The sequence below is a fragment of the Tursiops truncatus genome, chromosome 4 (assembly GCF_011762595.2).
Source record: "Tursiops truncatus isolate mTurTru1 chromosome 4, mTurTru1.mat.Y, whole genome shotgun sequence".
NCBI classification, from domain to species: Eukaryota; Metazoa; Chordata; class Mammalia; order Artiodactyla; family Delphinidae; genus Tursiops; species Tursiops truncatus.
Window position 1 is genome coordinate 115,120,791 of NC_047037.1, and position 26,820 is coordinate 115,147,610.

Consider the following 26,820-nt stretch of genomic DNA (forward strand, 5'->3'; position numbering starts at 1 on the left):
ACCAAAAACTGATAAAACTTATAGAAAAAGGAATAGGTTATTAAGAATAAGTGGGATAAAATTAAAATGTACATTTTTTCAGTTTTTCACGGAGGAATGTCAGTATATATAATTTAAAGTTAAACTTTTAAAATCTATATAGCAAAATATATCAACAAAGGAAGCAGTAAAACCAAAAAATATATCAGATGACAGATTTAAGATCAATTTTTATTATATTTATAAATATAAATGGGCTAGACTAAAAACTGGCACATTGTCAGATTTTCTTTTTTTTTTTTTTTTATGCAGTTGTAGCTATTTATGAGAGAATTTTTGAGTGGATAACTAAATGAAGTTCATAGCTTGAAAATATCCTAGAGGGCAAGGTGGACCTACCCCTTATTTACAGAGAGAAAAATAAAAGGCCAAGGGAAGTCAAGAAAATTATGCTCTCAATTAGCATTCATTCTCTTAATAAATTAAACCTTACCTTCAATTTAGTGATTAGAGGTAGGTAATCTTTAAAAATAGTAGGCAGAGTGAAAATTGTCTAATTATATATCCCAGTAATTCACATTATTATTTCAGAAATGTGCTCCATTAGGAAACTCATTGCCAAATAATTAAAATCTTACAACATATCAATGTAATTCAGAGGCCAAATTGCCCTTGTTGTTGTTTAAGAAAAATTCATTCAATGGAAAATTGATCCAGTTCTCTGCACATTCATTAAAAGAGTAAGCATATTGAAATTACAACTTACTGTGCATTACATTTTTAGACTGTATGAAACACTATAATATTTGAACATAAAAAATTATTCCTTTGTTAAAATTATGCCATAACAGGACAAATCTCATTTAATGAACCAGAATATGTGTACTTTTTTTTCTTTTACTAGAGTGTTATGGCTTCATATATTTCTATCTTCTGGGGACTGAACATTTATTACATGAAGATTTTTCATGTAGAGGTATAGTAAGTAATAAATTTGGTTTGTAACTAAAAAGCTGATGCCAGTGTTGTTTTTTTCAAAGAATCTATTACACTTCAGAATCTTTGATAAATGTATTTGCTATTTAGTTTGGAAATATCTTTTATTTTGGATATTGCCTATACGTTTCCAATGAATTTAAATGGAAATATATATTACATATGTCCCCAATAAGTAACATATTGTCTTTTAAAAATATATTTCTGATCAAAGCAAAACATAATAAAAACTTAAAGGCATAAGAAGGCATTAATACTTCTTACATGATCAACAATATATATCCCAAACAATAAACCAGACAAAACTTAGAATTATTACCAGTAAAACTGAGAATGAAATAAGTATACCCGTTTACAACTATTATAGAGCATTGCTCTGGAGTTAACAGCCAGTGCAAGAGAATGAAATAGAAGTATAAATTTGGAGAAAGAATAAAGAAGAAAATGTATGATTCTTTTCTAATTATATAATTATCGTCTTAATTCAGACAACTGTAACAAAATGCCACAGACTGGGTAGCTCATAAACAACAGAAATTTACTTCTCACAGTTCTGGAGTCCAAGTTCTGTGAAGTCCAAGATCAAGGCACTGGCAGATTTGATGTCCGGGAAGAACCTGCTTTCTGGTTCATAGAAAGCTGTCTTGTCTTTGTGTCTTCACAGAGTGGAAGGGACAAGGGAACTCTCTGGAGTCTCTTTGATAAGGGTACTAACCCCATTCAGGAGTGTTCCACCCTCAAGATCCAGTCACCTCCTAAGGTCCCACCTTATAACACCATCACACTGGGGATTAAGTTTTAATATGTGTATGGTAGGGGCACAAACACAAACATTCAGTCTATAGCAATTATATACATGGCAAAATTAGCACACCAAAAATATCTGAGAAACAATAAGAATTGAATAAGGGGCTCCTTTAATAATATTGTGCACAAATAATTTTCCTATATGCAAACAATAACCAGTTAGAAAAATATGGCAGGAAAGATCCTGTTTAATGTAGAAACAAAAAGGTAAAACCCATAGAATTAAATTTAAAAATAAAAGGAGAAACTTTCAAACTCCCCTAAGACTAGAACAATATATTTAAGTAAATGAAAGATAAAACCTTCTTGGATAGGAAAACTCAATAAATTTATTATAGAAAATTTTAAACATACGTAAAATAAATTAATTACATGTACTTTATCTAGATTCAATAATTATCAACTAGTGACTAATCATGTTTTGTATCTATTTCCACCCATTCCCCATTCCATATTAGTTTGAAACTAGTAGAAAATAGATATATTTTTTATCTTTAAATATTTCAATAAATATATTTAAAAATTAATAATTTGCGGGCTTCCCTGTTGGCGCAGTGGTTGAGAGTCCGCCTGCCAATGCAGGGGACACGGGTTCGTGCCCCAGTCCGGGAAGATCCCACATGCCGCGGAGCGGCTGGGCCCGTGAGCCATGGCCGCTGAGCCTGCGCGTCCGGAGCCTGTGCTCCGCAACGGGAGAGGCCACAAAGGTGAGAGGCCCGCGTACCGGAAAAAAAAAAAAAAAAAAAAAATTAATAATTTGCAAATACACATTGTCAAACCCAAATATTAAAAATAATTCTCTACTATTAAGAATCTAGTTAGTACTCAAATTTCCAATTGCTTCATAAATATTATATCGTTTTCCAGTTTGGTCCATTGACTTAGAATTCAAATAAAGTCTACAACTTGCAGTTTTAAAAAAATTGTCCTCCAAGGTTTTGTATAGTCTGAATTTTGCTGATTACATCTCTATGGTATAAACATGTTTGTTCCTTTTGTGTATCTAGTAAAGATTGTTAGTTGGATATGGTGGTTTGATCGAATTTAGGCTCTTTTTTGTTTTGTTCTTGCAAAACTATATTGTCTTTGGTCATGTGTTTTTCTATTGGAAGGCAAATAATACTTGGTTGTCTCCCTTTTAGTTGATGATTAATGCCCAAGCTCATTAATTTATTAAACATTGCAAAACAATGATATTCTATTTTTCCTTCTTTGTTAGGTGGAATATATTTATAAGCAAGAACTTCTCTCATTTACTATTTGATTACCTAGTGGCATAGTTTATGTAAAAAGGCAAGATTAACGCTTGATTTGTTCTCTTTACTTTCTACTTTTAAAAATAATCAGTTAGCTTACTTGCATCCTCCAGTGGTGACCAGTTAATTTGTTGTTATTGTTACTGTTTTTGTGTGGTGGTATATGTTCCAATCTATTTTAATTATTATCCTTTTAATACTTAGATTTTCTTAACTTTGGCCAGTGGCAGCCTCTTCAAAATTCACTGTTGAGTGCTTTTACCACAACCCTAGTAGGCTTTACTTATTTCCTTGCTACTTGCTCTGAAAAGATGCCTCAGGATCCCCTTATTCTTTTTTTTGCCTCATATTTATTATTAGCCATACCTCCAAGGATCTCTGCTTGGATTTGGTATTTAGAGACCATAATTTGTGAGATAGGGAGTTACTATTTTAAAGATGCAGTTCTCCTTATATTTTTAATTTCAATGAAATATCAAATACAATGCCAGAAGGATATTTTATAACTTGACAAAATGACAATAAAACTCATTTGGAATATTTAGGAATAAGAATTTAATGAGAAAGCCCTTTCACATGTTAAAATAAATGACAAAGCTACAAAAATCAAAACAACTTTATACTATAGAGGAAACAGAAAATAGACCAAAGAAGAAAGTGGCATTTCCTTTAAAATGAGGAGAAAGGGAGAGATGGGTTATCCAATAAGTTTTATTGGAACAATTGGCTATGTCATTAACCATAGAGATATTTTACTTTAACATCAAAATAAATTCCAGATGGATGAAAGATTTAATTCAAAAAGTATAGGTGGTTTTATTCATTAACTTGGGATTTGAAGAGGTATTTCAAATTAAAACGTAAAACCCAGAAATTGTGAAGCAAAACTATACAAAAAAAGAGAAATTTCATTATATAGAATTTTAAATTATTCATATATAAATATATATGAAGTCAAAAGACAAATGACAAGCTGAGGAAATATTAAACATACATGAGATACAAGAGAGATTAACTTCCTTACTTTATAGAGAGCTCCTCTAAATATAAATATTTACAACCTAATTAAAATATCATAAAAGTTATTAATAACCAATTAATAGAAAGAAAATAAAAATGCAAGTGCAGAGTCCGCACCAGAGAATCAGTGTCTCCTTAAATTTTGCACTCTGGTTATGGCCCTATGACAAAGTAGACTCTGAAGCAAGAAGTATTATTAGATGTAAAAAGGAATATTTCATGATAATAAAGGATAACAGCAATCTTAAATTTGCATATGCCTAAAAAAAGAGCTTTGAAATATGTAAAGCTAAAATCGACATAGCTTTAAAAACACATACAGGAAAAACAGTAAAACCCAGAGCCATAGATGGACATTTTAGCATACCACTCTCAGTAACAGAACATGACATTATCATCATATGACATTTCTCTGTGTGTCTCAGTGTATCTTAGTTGGCCATTTTCTTATAAGGACATCAGTAATATTGGATTGAGAAACCACTCTACTCCATTGTGACCTCATTTTACCTAATTACATGTGCAACAATCCTAACTTTCAAATAAGGTCACACTCTGAGGTACTGAAGGTTAGGACTTCAGCATATCTTTTTTTGGGAGGGGGAAACAATTCAACTTATAACAGACAGCAAAAAGTCATGTTACTCTTTTGATTTACATTTATTTAAATGTGATTAGGGTTTCTTTCCATTTACCACTCCTATCCTTGAACTATTGCTATGTTATATTTTGTACATAGAGTATGTTATTAACCCCACAAGGCATACTTATTATTACTTTTAAATCATAAATATGCATTTGATTTAACTTTAACTTTTATAGTGTTCATTTCTTTCATCTTTGACTATTTTCTTTCAACTTGAAAATATTCCTTTCATGGGCTTCCCTGGTGGCGCAGTGGTTGAGAGTCCGCTTGCCGATGCAGGGGACACGGGTTCGTGCCCCGGTCCGGGAGGATCCCACATGCCGCGGAGCGGCTGGGCCTGTGGGCCATGGCCGCTGGGCCCGTGTGTCCAGAGCCTGTGCTCCACAATGGGAGAGGCCACAACGGTGAGAGGCCTGCGTACCACAAAAAAAAAAAAAAGAAAAGAAAATATTCCTTTCATGTTTCTTATAGTGCTGGTTCACTGGTAACACATTCTTTCAGGTTTTTTAAGGAGGGGCTGAAAACATCTTTAATTCACCTTCATTTTTGAAGAATATTTTCATTGGATATAGGATTTAGTTGGCAGTTTTAATTTTTTTTTCAGTGCTTTAAAGATGTCATTCCATTACTTTTGTCTTTTATTATTTATTTTGGAAAGTCAGTCATAAATCTCATTCTTACTTTTGGAAGGTGATGTGTCTTTTTTTCTCTGCCTGATTAAAAATGTTCTTTTTCTCTATAATTTGAGCATTTTAACTGTGTTTTTTGATATACAGTTTCTTTGTATTTATCCTTCTTGGGGTTGGCAGAGATTCTTGGATCTCTGGTTGATGCCTGCCATCAGGTTTGGAAAAATTAGCAACCATATCTTTTCAAATATTGTCTTCATCCCTTTTCTCTTCTTCTGAGATTCCAATTACACATATATTCATGTCCTGCATTATTTATTGTCCTATAGTCTAATGTGCAGTTCCATTTTTTCCAAGTTGTTTCTCTGTGTACTTCTGTTTGAATATTCTATTTTTATGCTCACTAATAATGTCTTTATTGTGTCAGTCTGCTATTTACTGTGTGTAGTCTGCTGTTAAACACATTCCATGAGTCCTTAAACTCATATATGTATTTTTTTTCAGTTTTAGAATGTCTCATTTAATTTTTATGTTGATTCTAATTATATACTGAAAATCTTTTATTCTTTCCAATTTACTTTATTTACAATTATTCTTGTTATTTATTTTAAAGGTCTCATCTGTTTATTCCAATGACATGATGGAGGGTGGAGAATCTCCTTATATCATCTTGTTTCCTTTTCTTTTTCTTTTCAGTTACATTCTCTTGCTTCTTCAGATATCTCATATTTATTTTAGCATGCCAAAAACCATAGAGAGAGAGGTTGATCTTATTTTCCCTCAGTCAGTATTTGCTCTTCTCTGTTACACACATAGACTGAGGGCAAATTACTTCCGTTCAGTTGGAAATTTAGCGTGATGGGTGCTGAATTGTAGGTTAAGATAAATTTAGTACTTCTTGGGTTTCATATATTTCAAGTAGAGACATTTCTTTTGTTTTCACAGGCCCCTCCCTGTAGAAGGGCTTTGTCTCCTAAGCATTGCAAGAAAGCAAGAGTTTTTTGCACCACCCCAACACTCATATTCCATTTCCAGTGACTACCCAAAGCTCTGCTAGTTTCTCTTCTCCTAGTAGAGTTCCTCTACATAAGTCTTAACTAGATCTTCAAATCACAGATTTGACAAATGCTCCTAATGAAGCTAATCACTGTTAATCTCATCTTGCCTAAGAAGAGATATTCCATCTCTGGAGATAGTTTGTCCATTCCTTTTTGCTTCCTCACTGCTCTGGTGTCTTTATAAATTTGACTTACGGATGCATGCATTTTTCCCTTGTTTGTTAGCATGGTGGGGGGGGGGGGTTATAGCTTGCACCTATATTCTGCATTCTACTCAGTGGTTTAAATAGATATTTTAGCTTTTTTGTTAAGTCTAATTGATTAGTCATGGCTGGTATGAATACTGTGATGAAAAGGATTTTGACATCACATTCAGACTCTTGGGGAATGAGGGCCATAATTAATTAACAATTTCTACCATGGGTTTGGATATGGGAGTGTGGCACATATGCTAGTCCTGTGTCTAACTGCACTATTACTGTGTGCTACAAACTTTGGCGGGTGGTGGATGTGCCCAAGACAAAGAAAGATAAAGACGGAAAGAGGCATGTACATTATAGACTATGAATGGAGCCTCCATGGGAGAAGGGGCTTTGTTGTCTTGTTCTCCATTGTATTCCCAGTTTCTGAAACAGTGAGTGCTAAATACATTGGGGCTGCTTAAAATATATTAAGTGAGTGAATAAGTAAGAGAAGTAAATATGGAGTGGATATAATTGGATGTAGGTGAGACCCTTTCCTGAATTTTGGGGACCCAGCTGCTTGCAGACTATGATCATGTCTGGCTCATCTTAGTATTTCCACAGCATGCCATACATGGTGATTAGATGCTTTTGAATGAGTGATTGAATGTGTATTGGAGCAGGTTATCATATATATTTTTAGTGTTGCTAAAATAATTGGATTTATCTATTCATTACATGAACTTTTACTGATTGCCTGTTGTCAAATTCTACATATACTGAGGACAGCTTTTACTTAAAGTAATAACAATGTGAAAATTTATACAAACAATAAGATAATATCTTAAATTTCTTTTTCACTAAATGCTACATAAACAGTGTATTCAACAACGTGTTAAAATAATTTTAGTCTTTTATCTTGTTTAATGAGCATTAGTGTCTTCTGCCACAAAGCTAGTCGTTCAAAGATTATACTACCTTGAACTTGAAGATCAAAACAAATGACTCTACTCATGAGAGATAAACCACTTCTTTCTGAAAAGCCATTTATTAATGATGAATTTGTATATAAATATGTATTATTTAAGTTCTCTTTAAGTTATAACAGTCTATGATTTGCTAAACAATTTATTTAAATGATGAATAAAACAAAATAATATTTATCATTTATTTAATTCTATAATAACTGCTTTATGTGTATTATAAGCTGTATTTCTAAAAATGGATTTGGGGATAGGTTAATAATTTTTTACAGACAGGTAGCTAAGATTTAGAGAGTTAGCTAAGGCAGAATTTGAAACCAGGTCTATCTTATTAAAAGCAAACAAAGAAACTATCTTCTTGTCTTAGTCAGCTTGGGCTGCCATTACAGAATAGACTGGCTGGCTTAAACAACAGAAATTTATTTTCCCATAGTGGTTCTGGAGGCTGTAATATCCATGATCAAGATGCCAGCCAATTCAGTTCCTGATGAGAGTTCTCTTCCTGGCTTGCAGATGGTTGCCTTCTCACTGTATCCTCACATGGTTGAGAGAGAGAGAGAGAGAGAGAGAGAGAGAGAAAGATCTTTTTTCTTCCCTTTAAGACCACAGTCCTTTCAGATTAGGGCCCCATCCTTCTAACCTCGTTTAATCTTTCTTACTTCCTAAGTACCCTATCTCTAGATACAGTCACATTGGGGGTTAGGGCCTCAACATAAGATTTTAATGGGAGTTCTTCAACACTATAATAGGCAATTTTGTAATTAGTACTATTTATAATTTTTAAATAAGGATGAAATGATTTAATATCTTGAGCTTTTTTCAGTTATTTTATTCGTCTTCTGGGTGTAATTTGCTTTGTGACCTACAATTAATAACTCCATGAATAACTCTCTGGCAAATAGTAATATTTTTTGAATGAATGAATGAATTCTATCTCCTAAGAACAAGTTTATGGTCATACAGATTTGTGTTCTTGTATGATTTTCAATTTTTTCTCTCCAAAGTATAAGTTATACATTATTTTTAATGCAAATGACACTCTGTAATTATTCTTCCTAGTAGCTCTAGAATTCAGGGAATGGTTATAAACCTAAACTATCTTTGGTTTCCTAAATTTAATTATGCCTTACGATATGGCACTTCAACAGTCTAATCCTCTTTGCCACCTTCATTGTTCCTCAGCCCATCAAAAGAGTATGTAGCCACAGCAAGATCATTATATTTTAGATATGGTTTTGGAGCACATGAATAAAACTGTCCCAGTGGTTAAAAATTATTTTATATAGCTGGAACATTCCATGGGGAGTTAATATGGATTCTAGAATATGACAGCGTGTATCAATTTTCAGGTGGTTTTCTCTTTTTCAACAAAGAAAGCCTTAAGAAACATGGTGTTTTTCAAAGTATTTATTTGTTTTCCATAACAAAAAGTTTTGGCCTTAAATTTTTATCTGACATAAAGAAGAAGTTCAAGAGAAGTGCAAAATAAAATAGCTTTCTAGCCTCAGCTACATACAGGCTGAAGATAGAGGAGAGAAGGGGAGGGATGTAAAATGTTCAGAATCTCTAGGTCCTATTCAAATGGTCTGACTTAAATATTTTAACAACAACCTATCTGAGATTTTAGTGATAAGTGTTGAAAAGGTTGGCTAATTTTTACCAGATTGTCTGTACTAAGATACTCTTTTGGTTGAGATTGGGATGAAATCTATAAACTTGAAACAGAATAGCATATGTTGCCTGGTAGAACAGGAATAACTCTGGGCCAGCTATTAGAAGAGAGTTCCAGGGCCAGCTCTGTGACACTGATTACATCTCTTCAACAGAGATGGCCTTGGAGATTCATTTTTCTTCTAAAATGTTGTAACTGATTTCTCTCCCTCCCTTTTCCCACCTTTCTTCCCTCCCTTCTTTCCTTCCTTCCTTCCTTCCTTCCTTCCTTCCTTCCTTCCTTCCTTCCTTCCTTCCTTCCCTCCTTCCTTCCTTCCATAAATATTTATTTTACACCTACCGTTTCTTACAGTAAGGAACCAGAATGAAAGAATTTCTGAGCTCAAGGAGCTTATAACTTAGTTGGAGAAGCCCACATATTTAACAACTACTTGCTAAAATAGTCATACAATTTTAAGTGTGATAACTGCTTTAGAGAAAGATTTACCTTAATGGAGAGGGGACTTTTTGGATAATATTTTATGTCTTTATTTCCCAACAGTTATTTCCATGTATTAAAGGGAAGCATTCAGCCTTTTTTTTTCTTTTACTGTAATGAAATAGAGATTTAATTGCTAATGGGCCAAAATTTCTATAAAGAAGATAATACTGATAATGCAGTCTACTTAGGACTCTTTTAGACTAACTTTAGGACTATTTTAAATATATTTTTAAACAAAATTAGCTGTACTTTCCTAAAATTTTTCTTTTGCAGTATTCTAGGAAATAGGTTTAAACTTATTTCAGTGCCATTTCAAATGTTGGCAATGAGTTGTTTTATTCATGAAGATGATGAGCTCAGAGGATTAGGTGAAATATACTGTTGCTCTAGATTTCTCATTTTTTATGTGAAATTTTTTTCTGTAAATTTTAGGCCAGCTGAAAACATTTTCTTTATATAGCTTGTTGTAAAAAATTTAAACAATGCAGTAGTATGTAGAATTAGAAAACTTTTCCCCTTTGAAAAATCCAACTTTCCCATATGGTGTGTTTCCTTGAATTTTTTTTTTTTTTCTGCAGACATACATAACATAACTATACATTTTTTAAAACAGAAATGTGCTCATATGATATATATTATTCTGTAATTTTGCATATTTTCCTTAATAATATATAGTAAATATCTTTCCACGTTGTTATGCAAAATTCTGTTCCAATCTAATAGCTATGTAATTCTCCACTACACTAATGTACTGTAATTTATTTAAGCAATCAGATATGTACTTGGGTACTATTGGACACTTGTGTTATATCTAGCTTTTTGCTCTTATAATTATGCACTGAAATCTTTCTGCATCTGTCTTTCCTTCTTCTATAATTATTTCTGTGTATCACTTATTAGGAGTTAAAAACTTTAATTTTGAATAGGTATTTTGATAAGTATTGCTAATTTGTCCTCCAAAAATCTGTACAAATTTATACTCCTGTATATAAATGTGTATGTGTAGCTGCCCCTCCCTTCCTTCTGGCCAGTGCTGCATATTATCAATACTTGCTAATCTCATAGGATTTGCTAATCTCATTACAGTAACTGTAATCTTACAGTTACTTTATTTTTGCGTTTATATGTTTATTAGTGATATTAAAAAATCTTTGTTAATGTTTATAGTTCATTTATATTTTATTTTGTTCATATCCTTCATTCATTAGTTGGTCTTTTTATTTATTATTTTGTGGATACTTCTTATTAATATTCATATCAAAATTCTCATTTATATGCTGTAGTAGTTTTTCCCAGTATGTTGTTTGTTTTTTATTCTGTTTATGCCATCTTTTGTCATGTTCAAGTTTTAAATTTTTATATAGTCAAGTGTTTTCTTTTATGGCTTCTAAGGTTGGTGTCATTCATTGAAAGAACTTCCCAAATTAAGATTTGAATAACGTTCCCACATTTTATTCTTATATATTTTTGTTTTATATCCAAATCTTAAAGTTAACAGAAATTTATTATAACATATGTTGTGAGATTGATTTCCAATTCTATTCCTAAATATACAGGCAATTGTTTAAATAATAGTTACCAAGTAGGCTGTTCTGTTCCTCACTGGTTTGAAATGATTCATTTATAGTGTTCAAAACTTCCATATGCTCATGGGTCTTTGCTTGACTATTGTGTTTCATTAATCCAATTATCGGGGTCAGTAACATACTGTTTTAATCACTGAAGCTTTATCATAAATATTGTATCTGATTGGATAAGTGTATATTTATTACTCACTTTTGACAATTTCTTGCCCCTTTTCATTGACTTACTTTTCCACATGGATTGAAGAATCAACTTAGTTCTTTTTTCTCTAAAAAATTCTAATAGGATTTTGATTAAAACTTTAATCTTTTGTATTGGTTTGAGGAGAATTGACATCTTTCCAGCAATGAGATTTTCTATCTAGGAATAAGATGTATTTCCGTATTTAAAGAGGACTTCTGTGTCCAGTGGTACAGTTTTAATTTCCTCAAATAGGTTTTACACATTCCCTGTTAAGTTTATTCAAAGGTAATCTGTAGCCTTTGTTGGTATTATTATGCAATCTTTGTTAGAATTACACTGTCAATTAAAACTCTTAGACTACTGATTTTTTGATACATTTAATCAGTTTAATTCTCATTTGATTTATTTCTGATTTTCTAAGTAGCTATCATCTTTAAATAATGATAATTCATTACTGTTGTGGAGTGAGAAAATAGTGAAGGAGTTCCCTGCAAGTGTGGGGAAGCATTTTTCTTTTTATTTATACTGTATGGAGCAGTGCTATATGGGGATACTATTCCACTTTTTCTTTGGCTTTGAGAACCGTGTTAGGAACCTGTTTAACTTTGTCCAAAATGGAGTCCTCACTGGTTGTAGCCTTCATTCATTAGACAGACAAGCTAGTACCTCCAGAGTATTATAAAGGCATGCTTTACTCCTAAATTTTTCCAATTACCCTGGGAGTTGCTTACTCCCGGGCCTGCTCTTGTTTCCAACCTCTGCTGATGGGTTTCTTCCTAGCACTGGTTCAGAAAGTTGGTGCAGCTTCGCTCTGGATACTACATTCTTTTCCTGTTGAATTTTTGATTTTTTTTTCTTTCTTTTCATGCCCTTCTTATCTCAGTGCTTTATTTTTTATGATTCTTGTATAATATTTGGTACACAAAATTATGTATATAATCTATGTGTAAATTGTGAAGCAAAATAATAAAATGTACACTGATGAATCCCCCTCCTACCTTAAGAACTTTACCCATGCCATTCCAAATACCACTGAATCTACCAATGTGTTTCTTTCCTATCTTTTCCTATTCCTGCCTTCCTCTTAGAAATAAATTTTGTGTTACCCATTTCCTTTCTTTAAAAATTATCAATATGATGCATACCAAAACAGTACATTATTTAGTTTTAGTTTTGAGCTGTGTAAAACATTTGGCCACATGTTGGCATCAGTTAGGGTTTGCTCGGGGAAGCAGAACCCATATGAGTGATATAGAATTAGGTATTTATCATAGGAATTAGAATTTAGGCAATTATAGAACCAAATACGCAGTCTCCATAGGTCTTTTTTTTTTTTTTTTTTTTTTTACTCCCATCAGTTTGAAGTCAGCTAGGACTGGGTCTGTAAGTGAAGCTGTACATGAAGTGGGAGAGACCAAGGACAAACTGGAAACATATTTGCCTCCCATGGCCTCCAGTTTTGATGAGGCAGATGACCTGCAGGATAAGATGACTCTCTTGACCCTGGAGCTGAACCACAGCCAGAATCAGAGAAGCTGAACAAGACCTGGAGGTATCTGGGGGGGGAGCTGTTGGCCTGGCTGCTGTCCTTTGCCAAGATCAGTCACAATGTTTGTGAACTGCAACTGCACATGAATGATACTGATATTCTGGGAGTTAAAAATTTCACCTTCCAAATCTCAGATAAATTTCTCTTGTAGCAACCTAACTAAAAAGCACAGAGACAGGGGGACTCTAGGGCACATAGTTTCAAATTAGTTGAATCGACCTAATGAAAAGTTATCCACTCTTTATAGATTTCTGTAACTTTTTTCTCTCAATATTTACTTTCTGAGCTATTTTTTGTAGTTATATATCCTTAATTTTATTGGTATATAATAGCTCATTATGTGAAGAAACCTCACAACTTATCCATTCTGCTGTTTTATGGACATTTCATTTGTTTCCAGTTATAATTGTCGTTATGAAGAATGCTGCTGTAGACATTCTCCTGATGTAATTATAAAAGCATTTCCCAATGGTTTAGAAATAGGAGAATGTAGAATACATGAATATTTGGCTTTATAAAATAAATCCAAATTGTTTGTTAGAGTGGTTTTACCAAATTTATACTCATAGCCATGCCATACAGAGTTTTAATTGAACCACATGGTTGCCAACACTTGGCTTTATCATACTGGTTAATATTTTCTACTCTGATGAAAGTAGAGTGATATCTCTTTGTGATATTTATTTGCATTTTCCTGATTGTTAATGAGATTGAGTTCTTTACATGTTTTTAACACTATATTTTGCAGTTTTTAGTACTAATATATGTTGCAAATATTTCTATGGCCTATCTTTAGCTTACCTCTATAATGTTTTTTAGTGACATAAACTTTAACTATATAATGTGGTCAATTTTATCAGTCTCTTATGATTAATACTGTTTATATCTTGTTTAAAAACACCTAACCTACTCTGAGGTCATTAATATATCCTCCTATACTCTGTTAGCTTTGAGATTGGGTCTTTAATCAAATTGGAATTGATTTGTGTGTGGTTTGTGGTAAGGATCCCATACTCTTTTTTTTTTTCAGATTTATAACTATTAGCTGAATACTATTTATTGAAGAGTCCATAATTTCTATGTTTTGCATGGCCATCTCTATTATACATCAGATTTCAATATTTATAGGTCTGTTTCTGAGCTATTTTATTTTACCAGTCAATTGATCTAATATCATTTTTATTATTATAGTTTTATAATAGATCATGCTATTTATCAGGGCAAATACCGTTGCTTTATTCCTTTTCTTCAAGAGTGTGTTGGCTGTTTTTCTTCCATTTATTTTTTATACAAATATTAGAAAAAAAGTCTAGTTTCCATTTCTGTATTCAAGGAACTTAGAAGCCTCCATTCTGTCCTACAACAAGTAAAAAGCTGAACAGACTGAAAAATCAACTCTTCTAGGATCCATAAGAGAGGTGGGTAAATGGTTGGAGAAAAATATACCACGCTAACACTAGTCAAAAGAAAGCAAGACTAGCTATATTAATTTCGTGCAGAGCAAACTTTAAAGTAAGGAACGTTAGGGATGCCCTCTTTAGAGGGCATTGCCTATTGATAAAGGAGTCAATCCTTGTAGAAGAAATAACAATCCTTAACATATATGTTCCTAACAACAGAGTGTCAAAATACATGAGGCAAAAACTGCCTTTATCAGAAATAGATCCAATAGGTAGAAAAATCAGTAGGGACATAGTTGAACTCAATAATCCATCAATCCATTGGATATAACTGACATCTACAGACCATTTCATCAAAAAATAGTAGATTACACATTCTTTGCAAGCACATATGGAACATTCACTGAGACAGACCACATTCTGGGCTATATTTGTTAACATGACTTAACAAATTTAAAAGAATAGAGATCATTCAATATCTGCTCTCAGACCACAATGGAAGTCATAATAATAGAAAGATGATTGGAAAATTCCAAAATATGTACAGAATCAAACAATGTACTTTTAAATAACACATGGATCAGAGAAGAAATCTCAAGAGAAATTTAAAATATTTTGAACTAGATGAAAATAAAAACACAATTTATCAAAATTTGTGAGATGCAACAAAAGTAGTGCTTTGAATGAAATTTAGAGCACTGAACACATACATTAGAAAGAAGAAAGATGGAAAATAAAAAGTCTAAGTTTTTACTGTAAGAAACTAGAAAAAGGTCAAATTAAATCCAAAGTATGCAAATAAAAGAAATAACAAGAATTAGAGCAGAAATCAATGAAATTGAAAACAAGAAATCAACAGTGAGAAAAAATGAAACCAAAAGCTGGCTCTTTGAAAATCAACAAAATCAATAAGCCTCTAGCCAGGCTAATTAAGAAAAAAAGTGAAAGAGAGGATACAGATTACTAATATCAGAAATCAAAAAGGAGACATTACTGTACTCCCAATGAACATTAAAAGGTTAATAAAGGAATACTATGAACAGTTCAATGCCCATAAGTTTTATAACCTACATGAAATAGGCCAATTTATTGAAAGATACAATCTGCCAAAACTCACACAAGAAGAAATAGTCTGGACAGATGTATATTTATTGAAAAAATTGAATCAATAATTAATAACTTTCCAAAACTGGAAACAACAGGCCCAGATGGGTTCACTGGTGAATTCTGTCAAACATTTAAGGAAGAAATTATGCCAGTTCTCTACAATCTCTTTCAGAGTATACAACAGAGGAAATACTTCTAACCCATTCTATGAGGCCAACATTACTGTAATACCAAAACCAGACAAAGACATTACAAGAAAAGAAAAATACAAACCAATCTCTCTCATGAACATAGATGCAAAAATTCTCAGTAAAATATTAGCAAATCAAATCCATGGCCAATTGGGATTTATCCCAGGTATGCAAGGCTAATTCAACATTCAAAAATCAATTAGTGTAATTCATCACATCAACAGGCTAAAAGCAAAAACAAAAACACATGATCATATCAATAGATACAGAAAAAGCATTTGACAGAAGCCAAAAACCATTCACGATAAAAACTCTCAGTAAACTAGGAATGGAAGGAAACTTGCTCAACTTGATTAAAAAATATCTGTAAAAAACCTTTAGCTAACACCATACTTAATAGTGAGAAACTCGAATCTTTCCTACTGAGATCAAGTACAAGGCAAGGTTGTCCCCTCTCATCACTCATTTTGACATTGTATTGGAAGTCCTAGCCAATAAGAAAAGAAAAAGAAATAAAAGTTATACAGGCTGGGAAGGAAAAAACAAAACTCTCTTTCTTTGTGGTTGACATAATTGTCTATGTATAAAATCCAAAAGAGTTAACAATAACATCAAAAACTCCTAGAACTAATAAGTGATTCGCAAGTTTTCAGGATTCAAGGTTAATAGACAAAAGTCAATTACTTTTTTATATATCAGCAATGAACAAGTGGAATTTGAAATTTAAAACAATAACATTTGCCTTAGCACTCAGAATATGAAATTTTTAGGTATAAATCTAACAAAATGTGTACAAGATCTGTGTAAAGAAAACTACAAAATCCTGATGAATGAAATCAAAGAACTAAATAAATAGATACTCTATACATGGCTAGGAAGACTCAATATTGTAAAGATATCAGTTCTTCCCAACTTGATCTATAGACTCAATGAAATCCCAATCAAACTCCCAGAAAGTTATTTTTGAATATCAACAAACTGATTCTAAAGTTTAAATGGAGAGGTGAAAGACCCAGAATAGCCAAAACAATATTAAAGGAGAAGAACAAGTTTGGTTAACTGACACTACCTGATTTCAAGACTTACTATAAAGCTGTAGTACTGAAGACAGTGTGATATTGGTAAAAGAATAGACAAATAGATTAATGGAACAGAATAGAGAGCTCAGAAATAGGACCAAGTAAGTATAATCAGCTGATCCTTGTCAAAGGAGCAAAGTCAATACAATGGAGTAAAGGTGGTCTTTTCAGCAAATGGTGCTGGAACAACTGGACATCCACATGTGAAAAATTTAATATAGACACAGATTTGACATCTTTCACAAAATTAACTCCAAATGGATCATAGACCTAAGTGTAAAACACAAAACTGTAGAACTAGAAGATAACGTGGGAGAAAACCTAGATGACCTTGGGTATGGTGATGACTTTTTAGATACAACACCAAAGACATGATCCATGAAAGAAGTAATTGTTAAGTTGGACTTCATTAAAATTAAAAACTTCTGTTCTGCAAAAGACAATGTCGGAGAAGACAAGCCATGGACTAGGAGAAAATATTTGCAAAAGACATCTGATAAATGATTATTATCCAAAATATACAAAGACAGTAAAACTTAACAATAAGAAAACAAACAACCACATTAACAAATGGGCCAAAGGTCTTGACACCTGAACAAGAAGATATACAGATGCCAAATGTTCATGTGAAAAGATGCTTTACATCATGTGTCATCAGGGAAATGCACATTTAACAAGCATGAGATACCACTACACACTTATTAAAATGGCCCAAAACCAGAACACTGACAACACCAAATCCTGGTGGGGATGCGGACAACAGGAACTCAAATTAATTGCTAGTGGGAATGCAAAATGGTACAGTCATTTTGCACAATAGTTCTGCAGTTTCTTACAAAATTAAACATACCCATATGATTGAGCAGTCGTGCTCACTGATATTTACCTAAAGGAGATGAAAACTTAGGTCCACACAGAAACCTGCATGTGATTGTTTATAGCAGCTTCCTTCATAATTAACAAAATTTGGAAGCAACCAAGATGTCCTTACGTAGGTGACTGTATAAATAAACTGTGGTACAGCCAGACAATGGAATATTATTTAGTGCTAAAAAGAAAGGAGCTATCAGGCCATGAATAGACATGGAGGAACCTTAAATGCATATTACTAAGTGAAAGCAGCCAATCTGAAAAGGCTACATACTATATGGTTCCAACTATATGACATTCTAAAAAATACAAAACTATGAAGATAGTAAAAGGATAGTAAAAAGATCAGTGGTTTCTAGGGGTTAGAGTGGCGTCAAGTCAAGGGATGAAAAGGCAAAGAACAGAGGACTTTTAGGGCAGTGGAACTATTCCGTATGATACAATAATGATGTATACATGTCCTTATACATTTATCCAAACCTGTAGAATGTGCAAAACTGAGAGTGAACCCTAGGGTAAACTGTGGACTTTGGATGATTATGATGTGTTAATGTAGGTCCATCAGTCGTAGCCACTCTCGTGGGAGATGTTGATAATGGAGGAGGCTATACATGTGCAGGGCAGGAGGTATATGGGAAATTTCTGTATCTTCCCCCCAGTTTTGCTGTGAGCCCAAAACTGCTCTAAAAAACTTGTCTTTTTTTTTTTTTAAAAAAAAGCACTTGGGTGATCCACTTTGATCAGAAAAGTGGATCTGGGACCATTTTAGTCCTGTCCAAGGACCTTAGCTAAATCCACGAGTCTCAGATTCATTTTCTCTGTCTTGCTACTAGCAAGGATTTGGAGTGATGATTTTTGCATTTGCCCTTAGGGCATCTCTGCCTCCTGAGGATTCTTTTTTGGCTTTCCTTTTGAATTTCAGCAAGCTTTTTAAAATATATATATTTTAGTCACTTAGAGATTTTCCTTAAATTTTCAGCAGCATGCAATAAAAATAATTTCTTATTGAAGCTCTTTTTTTTTTCCGTAGTGAGAGGACTCTAATGTGTCTAATATACAATTCTTCCAGAAGTGCAAGTCCTCCAGATTTCTTATGTTGCAACCTTAAAAACTCTGAGCTAAAAATGGCATAATTTAAATTGACTTATGACCCCCAGAAAGGCAATTTTTACTTGTGAGTTAGGGCCAGTGAAAGTGACCACACACTTTAACTTCTGCCATTAAAATCAATTGACCTGGACCCATATCCTGTTTCTCTATTGTACGTTATTACCGAAGTTGGAAAGAACTGTGTACCTAGATAGCTGAGAACTCTTAACCACCTTTCCCTCTTATTTAAAAACTATAAACCAGAGATTATTTGCTCTCCAGATGGGGTTATATGAATCAATAATAGTGAAAAGCCATGCCAAAATGAGAAGGATAGTCAAGAAAATCTCAATATCAGTAGTTTAAGAACTTTAAAAAACAGTCCAGAATGTAGATATGCCTGGATGGTATCCCCAAAACTAAGAAGTCTCTGAAACAAAGAAACAAAACCAGAAGATTATTTTGTTAACCTCTTATTCAATATCAGGCTTCATTATGACTCTCAGATACTTCAAATTAATTTTAAAACTATGAATTGAAAGTCTGCCACTTGAGTTCTTAGCCAGACCTTGCTATCAATACTCATGCTTTCCACGATCATGGCTGTAGCAGTTCACTAACATTTTGGCATGCTATAATTTGGATGTAGTTTGAAGTGACCTTTAACTTTGACATTTAGTTCTATGGGGATGAAGTGGGAAAGGAGTCATTTCAATGTTTCAAGCAGTATCCTCACCAGAGAGACTGGGTAGAAGCATGCTGAGAGCACAAGCTTTGAAGCCAGACAGACCTGACTTCACATCCCAATACACAATCCGAGGGAAGTTCTAGACCCTGTTAGCCTCAGACAACCCAGCTGGAAAAATGATCACAGTTCCTTCTTTGCAGGGCTGTGGTGAAAATGAAGTGAAATAATATGTGTATTATACTTGACACATAATAGGCATTCAGTAATAGCATATACTGTATTCCCTATTATAATTATTATGTACTTACTTGTTTTGGACAAATCTACATTTTCCTAATGAGGATTAGATAATAAGAGGAGAATGATAATTATTCTTTCCTCTTAAGCAATATTTGTCCTTTAATCAAGGAGTGGAGCAAAGGAGGTAGAAGAGGGTGAGCATGGGGATCTCATTTACTAGGTTGGTCATCAATATGAATCACATTTATTGCTCAACTGTCTTCCTCATTTATTATTGGCATAGACATCAAGTAAATAATTTAAGCACCATATAGAATGTATGAAGTTATATATGAACTGCTTTCCCTGTAGCTGAAGTTCGAATCCAAATATTATTAGCAAAGTAACTCAAGCAGAGCCAATCTATTTTAGACCACTTATGGTGAAGGTTGCTGCCCAACTAATCTTCCCTAAACAGTGAATTTATCAAGTCACTCTCTTTGAATCTATCAAAACTCATCTTTCTTACGTCCTGATTCACCAAATCTAAACTTTCCGCCAAGCTTGAAAGCTTGAATCTCCCTATACGGGCCACTCACTTTCAAGCCAAGTATTTCTTGCTATTCCCTTACCCTACTCTCTGCTTTAGGGTGACCTACTCCCTGCCCACAAACAGATTCTGACCAGGCTTTGCTCCCTCCCCATTGCTCATGTTCTCTTTGCCTGATGCAACGTTCACTAAGACTTCTGCCTTCTCAGATCCAGACCAGTATTCACATGCCCTTTCATTGCTTTTCCATTATGAGCATTTCCCAAACTAGTCTCTAACAATCCCCAAACTTGTGCAGGAACTTTTACATGACTTAATTTAGCTCATAATTTAATGCTGACTTTTGTTGACAATATTATTTCATGTGAAATAAAGTGGTCTATCCAATCAGAATATGGGGTCCTTGAAAATAGATTGTCTTATAGTCCTGCATCTCTTACAATCCTAAGTATAGTATTGAACACAGAGGCTTGATACATGTTAACTGATGAACTATTTGATTATAATTAGCATTTTTATATTCGCCCACATTGTGACTTTAGCCATGGATAATATCTAACATACTGAGTTAATTTATGGTACAAGCAAATTAAGATTCTGCTTACAATTCTTGGTTTTTGAAATATTTTTTAAATCTCAGGGTTCAAAGCATGAAATTTGAGGGTGCTAAAGAATATGCAAATTATATTTTGTTACCCAAAGGTATATTTATAGTATCTTAATTAACCTAAACTATTTAAGAAAAAGGGCTATATTTCCACTGAGTCAAAGTGCTCTTGGGACAGGAGTCCCAATTTATCAGTCACAATCAGCTGATTAATGCTTATGTCTGATGACTTTTAGGTACTTCTGTAGTTGATACATCTATCTTGAGAATTTTATAGCAGTGGGAGAAAATAAACCAGTTTCTTTTACTGCCTTATAATACTATAAGATAAACTTTTAATATTTTTACATAATCATGGCTTACATTCATTTTCTAAGACAGAATCCTAATTTAATGTCTTCGATATATTTGTTTTATACTTTTTTATCTTTTTCATTAACCATACTATTATTATGTACTTTCAAAAAAGAAAACTAGTTATTTTACTCGAGTTGTATGGTATACTATAACTTTTAGTAGGATATTATTATACATTACACAAAGCAGGCTTAATGTAATTAAAGGTGTCTTGCTAGCCCAGATTTTGTTCCCAGATTCGAGGAAAAATGCACTCCATTTATTTAATTATTATCTTTTTAATATGAATCTCTCACCGTGTTCATGCTGTGAAATTTTAATGGTCTAGAGATGATCTGGCGAACAAGTTACAGAGTGAAAGAACAAATGGTATTTTGAAGGTTTGAACAGTGAAATATATAGTGACCAGCAGGTGTCTCTGTTACACAATGTAGTTGAGATTCTGGAGGCTTTTCTAACATTGACCCTATTTTACATCTAACTAAATTCTCTTCAATTTTTACATTTAAATTTCCTCTCTTCTTCCACACCACTTAAAGAAATCCTTACTCCTTATATGGTTCATCATGGCTCTGCTTTTTATTTTCCTTAAGATGCTGTATCCAAAATTCATTTTTTAGTGCCCAACTTCTGCCTTCTTCCTTTAAGTTTATCTTGTACCATTTTTTAGAATGAGGATTGGATTAAGATCTTTAGAAGCCCTCAACACTAAAAAGATTGTAAAATCACATCTTCACATATGTAACGAAATCAAAATATAGTAAACTGTAAAGTAATGGTAAAGAAGTTTGACAAAGTTGCTCTTTTTATTTTTATTTATTTTAATAGTTTAACATCTTTACTGGAGTATAATTGCTTTACAATGATGTGTTAGTTTCTGTTTTATAACAAAATGAATCAGCTATACATATATCCCCATATCTCTTCCCTCTTGCCTCTCCCTCCCTCCCACCCTCCCTATCCCACCCCTCTAGGTGGTCACAGAGCACCTAGCTGATCTCCCTGTGCTATGAGGCTGCTTCCCACTAGCTATCTATTTTACATTTGGTAGTGTATATATGTCCATGCCACTCTCTCACTTCGTCCCAGCTTGCCCTTCCCCCTCCCCATGTCCTCAAGTCCATTCTCTAGTAGGTCTGCGTCTTTATTCCCATCCTGCCCCTAGGTTCTTCATAACCATTTTCTTTCTTTTTTTTTTTAGATTCCGTATATATGTGTTAGTATACAGTATTTATTTTTCTCTTTCTGACTTACTTCACTCTGTATGACAGACTCTAGGTCCATCCACCTCACTACAAATAACGCAATTTTGTTTCTGTTTATGGCTAATATTCCATTGTATATATGTGCCACATCTTCTTTATCCATTCATCTGTCGATGGACACGTAGGTTGTTTCCATGTCCTGGCTATTGTAAATGGAGCTGCAATGAACATTGTGGTACATGACTTTTTTTGAATTATGGTTTTCTCAGGGTATATGCCCAGTAGTGGGTGATATGGTAGTTCTATTTTTAGTTTTTTAAGGAACCTCCATACTGTTCTCCATAGTGGCTGTATCAATTTACATTTCCACCAACAGTGCAAGAGGGTTCCCTTTTCTCCACACCCTCTCCAGCATTTATTGTTTGTAGATTTTTTGATGATGGCCATTCTGACCTGTGTGAGATGATACCTCATTGTAGTTTTGATTTGCATTTCTCTAATGATTAGTGATGTTGAGCATCCTTTCATGTGTTTGTTGGCGGTCTGTATATCTTCTTTGGAGAAATGTCTATTTAGGTCTTCGGCCCATTTTTGGATTGGGTTATTTGTTTTTTTTGATATTGAGCTGCATGAGCTGCTTGTAAATTTTGGAGATTAATCCTTTGTCAGTTGCTTCATTTGCAAATATTTTCTTCCAGTCTGAGGGTTGTCTTTTTGTCTTGTTTATGGTTTCCTTTGCTGTGCAAAAGCTATTAAATTTTATTAGGTCCCATTTGTTTATTTTTGTTTTTATTTCCATTTCTCCAGGAGGTGGGTCAAAAAGGATCTTGCTGTGATTTATGTCATAGAGTGTTCTGCCTATGACTTCCTCTAAGAGTTTTATAGTGTCTGGCCTTACATTTAGGTCTTAAATCCATTCTGAGTTTATTTTTGTGTGTGGTGTTAGGGAGTGTTCTAATTTCATTCTTTTATATGTAGCTGTCCAGTTTTCCCAGCACCACTTATTGAAGAGGCTGTCTTTTCTCCATTGTATGTTCTTGCCTCCTTTATCAAAAATAAGGTGACCAGGGCTTCCCTGGTGGTGCAGTGGTTGAGAGTCTGCCTGTCGATGCAGAGGACACGGGTTAGTGCCCCAGTCCAGGAGGATCCCACATGCCGCGGAGCGGCTGGGCCCGTGAGCCATGGCCACTGGGCCTGCGCGTCCAGAGCCTGTGCTCCGCAACGGAAGAGGCTGCAGCAGTGAAAGGCCCGCATACTGCAAAAAAATAAATAAATAAATAAGGTGACCATATGTGCGTAGGTTTATCTCTGGGCTTTCTATTGTGTTCCATTCATCTATATTTCTGTTTTTGTGCCAGTACCATACTGTCTTGCTTACTGTAGCTTTGTAGTATAGTCTGAAGTCAGGGAGCCTGATTCCTGCAGCTCTGTTTTTCTTTCTCAAGATTACTTTGGCTATTCGGGGTCTTTTGTGCTTCCATACAAATTGTGAAATTTTTGTTTTAGTTCTGTGAAAAATGCCATTGGTAGTTTGATAAGGATTGTATTGAATCTGTAGATTGCTTTGTAGATTATGCAAAAGGCCTCAGCCAGGAGTTTTCATTGATCAGACAAACAGGATTGGATAAAGGTGTCAAGGGAGAGCCAAGTGAAAGCAGAGGAGGTGTGAATGTGTGCACCTAGACATTGCCAAAGGGAGTGTAATTTGTACATTCTTACAAATAAAAATCTAACATTTATCAATAATTTATTATGTGCTAAACTTTGTATGTATTCCCTCATTTTTCCTCACTGTAGCCCTAATCAGTGCTATGATGAATCTCATGCTAAAGTGAATAAGCTCAGGCTTAGAGATAAGTTTCAAAAGTTTCTGCAATAAGAGATTGGCTAACATTCTTAACCTCTATGCTATATTTTTAGAAGGTAGCTTGACACTATGTATTTTCTTATTTAAAATTTTGCATCCCCTTGTCTTAGCACTTCTAAGATACAAAGTCATAATAATGGATAAGTGCAAAATATATCTACAAGGTTTTTATTAGGGACTTTTATAATATTGAAATTCTTAATGTTATAGAATCAGGTTTCCACAAAAGTTTGTTTCCCATGAGGCTTCTTGGGCATCTCCAGAAGAATGGGAAGCTGATTTGATGAGGATCAAGTTATCAATAAGGAAGAGGAAGGAAGCAGTTACTGTCCTGTAGCTAGCAGATCTGGTCCAGATGCCATCACAACTCTAGCAGACATTACCACTGTTGGGATGAACAAACTCTAGCATTTTCTTTCTGTACTTAATTCAAAATTCCAGGTTCTATGTCCCAGGAGAGGACCTCCAACTGACCAGATTTAGGTCATATACCAATGCCTGGCTATTGAACCAGGAGAGATAATTTCTCTCTTTTGGCATCTGGAATAGAAGACAAGTCTCCTAGAATTTTTCTCCCCGAAGACTTAAAACACTGGAAAACAGTTACTTTACTAGTTGGAAATTAGGATGCTACTGGGGAGAGGGAATGAAGCTGGGAAGACTAAAAATAAGAAAGAGACAAATGAACATAGACTACTTTAAAATGGAAATATCCAGCAATGGAGGATTAATGGATTAATTATATCAATCTAATAGAATACAAATGAACAATTAAAAATGAAGTTGTGAAAGACTGTTTCTTGACATTGGGCAATATCATGATATACTGATAAAGTTAAATTAAAATTAAAACAATATGTAATGTATTAATCCTTTCTTGTAAAAACACATACAGAGTCACAAATATGCATTCCTTTATGTGGAATTCGGAAACACTAATTCTTAGTTAGTGGAACTAAGTACTTTCCTAAAATTGCCCAGCAGCTTTTTCTTCTTCTTAACAGTTTGTACTTCCTTTTCTCATGACTTCTTTACTAGGTCTCCCATCACTTTTCAGTTCCAGTTAATCTTTAGAATCTTTAGTGGAGAGAAGAGTGCTGTGTGTGTGTGTGTGTGTGTGTGTGTGTGTGTATCTTCAAGAAATGTAACTTTTCCCTCCCCATTGTCATTTGTTTTGTGTGTTTATATGCCTGTGTAAATAGGTGCAGAGGCTGATTTAAGCCATGTGGACTGTGCCAGGAAATTGTTTGAGAATCACTGAATAAGAATGAGCATTATCTGATTTGAAATAATTGGAAAATCTGGGTGGTTCTAATTTCTTTGCTTATTTCATGAATTTACCTTATTTTCTCTATGAGGGAGAAGTACTCATACTATTTATTGAATTTATAGGAGCACTGAGAAAATGAATAAGAACATTTGTAGCATGTGTTAAGTATTTTAGGCAAATTTTACTACAAAAGCATTAGATAGCAATGATAAATTTCCAGTTACAAAGATTACTAATTTTCCAGCATCTAATTTATAGCCATTTCTTTGAAATATCATCTCATCTTGAAAACACATCTGAGAAGCGCTTGAGACACAATCTGACAATGCATGTGGGATCATGCTGATGTTTGTCAAATGGTTCTTCTAAGGCAGTCTAGACTATTAACCACTGCAATGCCTCATCATCTAGATGTCACCCCCACTGTGCTGACATGCGACTTGTAGTTGTCTAGGTGTCTGATGAGTGTAAAGAATTGTTTGGAGTAAATGTAATTTTGAGCCTTCTTGCTCTCCCTGGTCAGCAGAGAATGATCTAATTCACACAGGCTTCCTTAGTGCACTATAACTTGTTCCAGAAGTTACAGCTGAGCATATTTTGAAGTTAGAGTATAATGTTAATGAGGTTAGGGATATGGACTTTATAGTCCATTTAGCTTTGTTGTGTTCCTCTCCCCAGTGCCTTAACTCCATATAATAATTTGACAGTTACATAATGTAGGGGAAGTGGGTTGAAGTTTGCCTATGGATTAGCAGAAATCAAGTACCTATAATAGAAAAAGGAAGCAAGATGCACATTACCGGGACTTCCCTGGTGGTACAGTGGTAAGAATCCACCTGCCAATGCAGGGGACACGGCTTCGAGCCCTGGTCTGGGAAGATCCCACATGCCGCAGCATAACTGAGCCCGTGCGCCACAACTACTGAGCCTGCGCTCTAGAGCCCACGAGCCACAGCTACTGAAGTCTGCACACCTGGAGCCTGTGCTCCACAACAAAAGAAGCCACCGCAATGAGAAGCCCACACACCCCAACAAAGAGTAGCCCCCGCTCTCCACAACTAGAGAAAGCCCGTGGACAGCAATGCAGCCAAAAATAAATGAATAAATAAATAAATTTAGAAAAAAAGATGCACATTATCTTCCTTACATGAAGCTCGAAGCATTTTATGAAACAAGCTATTCAATAATTTGAAAAAAATTGCTTTTCTTGAAAAATGTAATGACTAAGAAATGGCAATTTAAACAATTTAGTAGGTTGTTAGAGCATATTAGAAAAGATTTAAGAATCAAAAATCTT

At 34.0% G+C, this 26,820-nt stretch overlaps 1 long non-coding RNA gene across 3 annotated transcripts in view; it reads left to right on the forward strand.

The window, feature by feature from the left end:
* Positions 1–26,820, forward strand: part of LOC117312180 (uncharacterized) — a 105,335-nt gene that overhangs the window by 1,696 nt on the left and 76,819 nt on the right. For all 3 annotated transcript variants that reach the window (XR_012331565.1, XR_012331566.1, XR_004526436.2), the window contains exons 2-3: positions 12,834–13,027; positions 14,358–14,442. This is a non-coding gene — a long non-coding RNA (uncharacterized lncRNA). The remainder of the gene's footprint in view (positions 1–12,833; positions 13,028–14,357; positions 14,443–26,820) is intronic.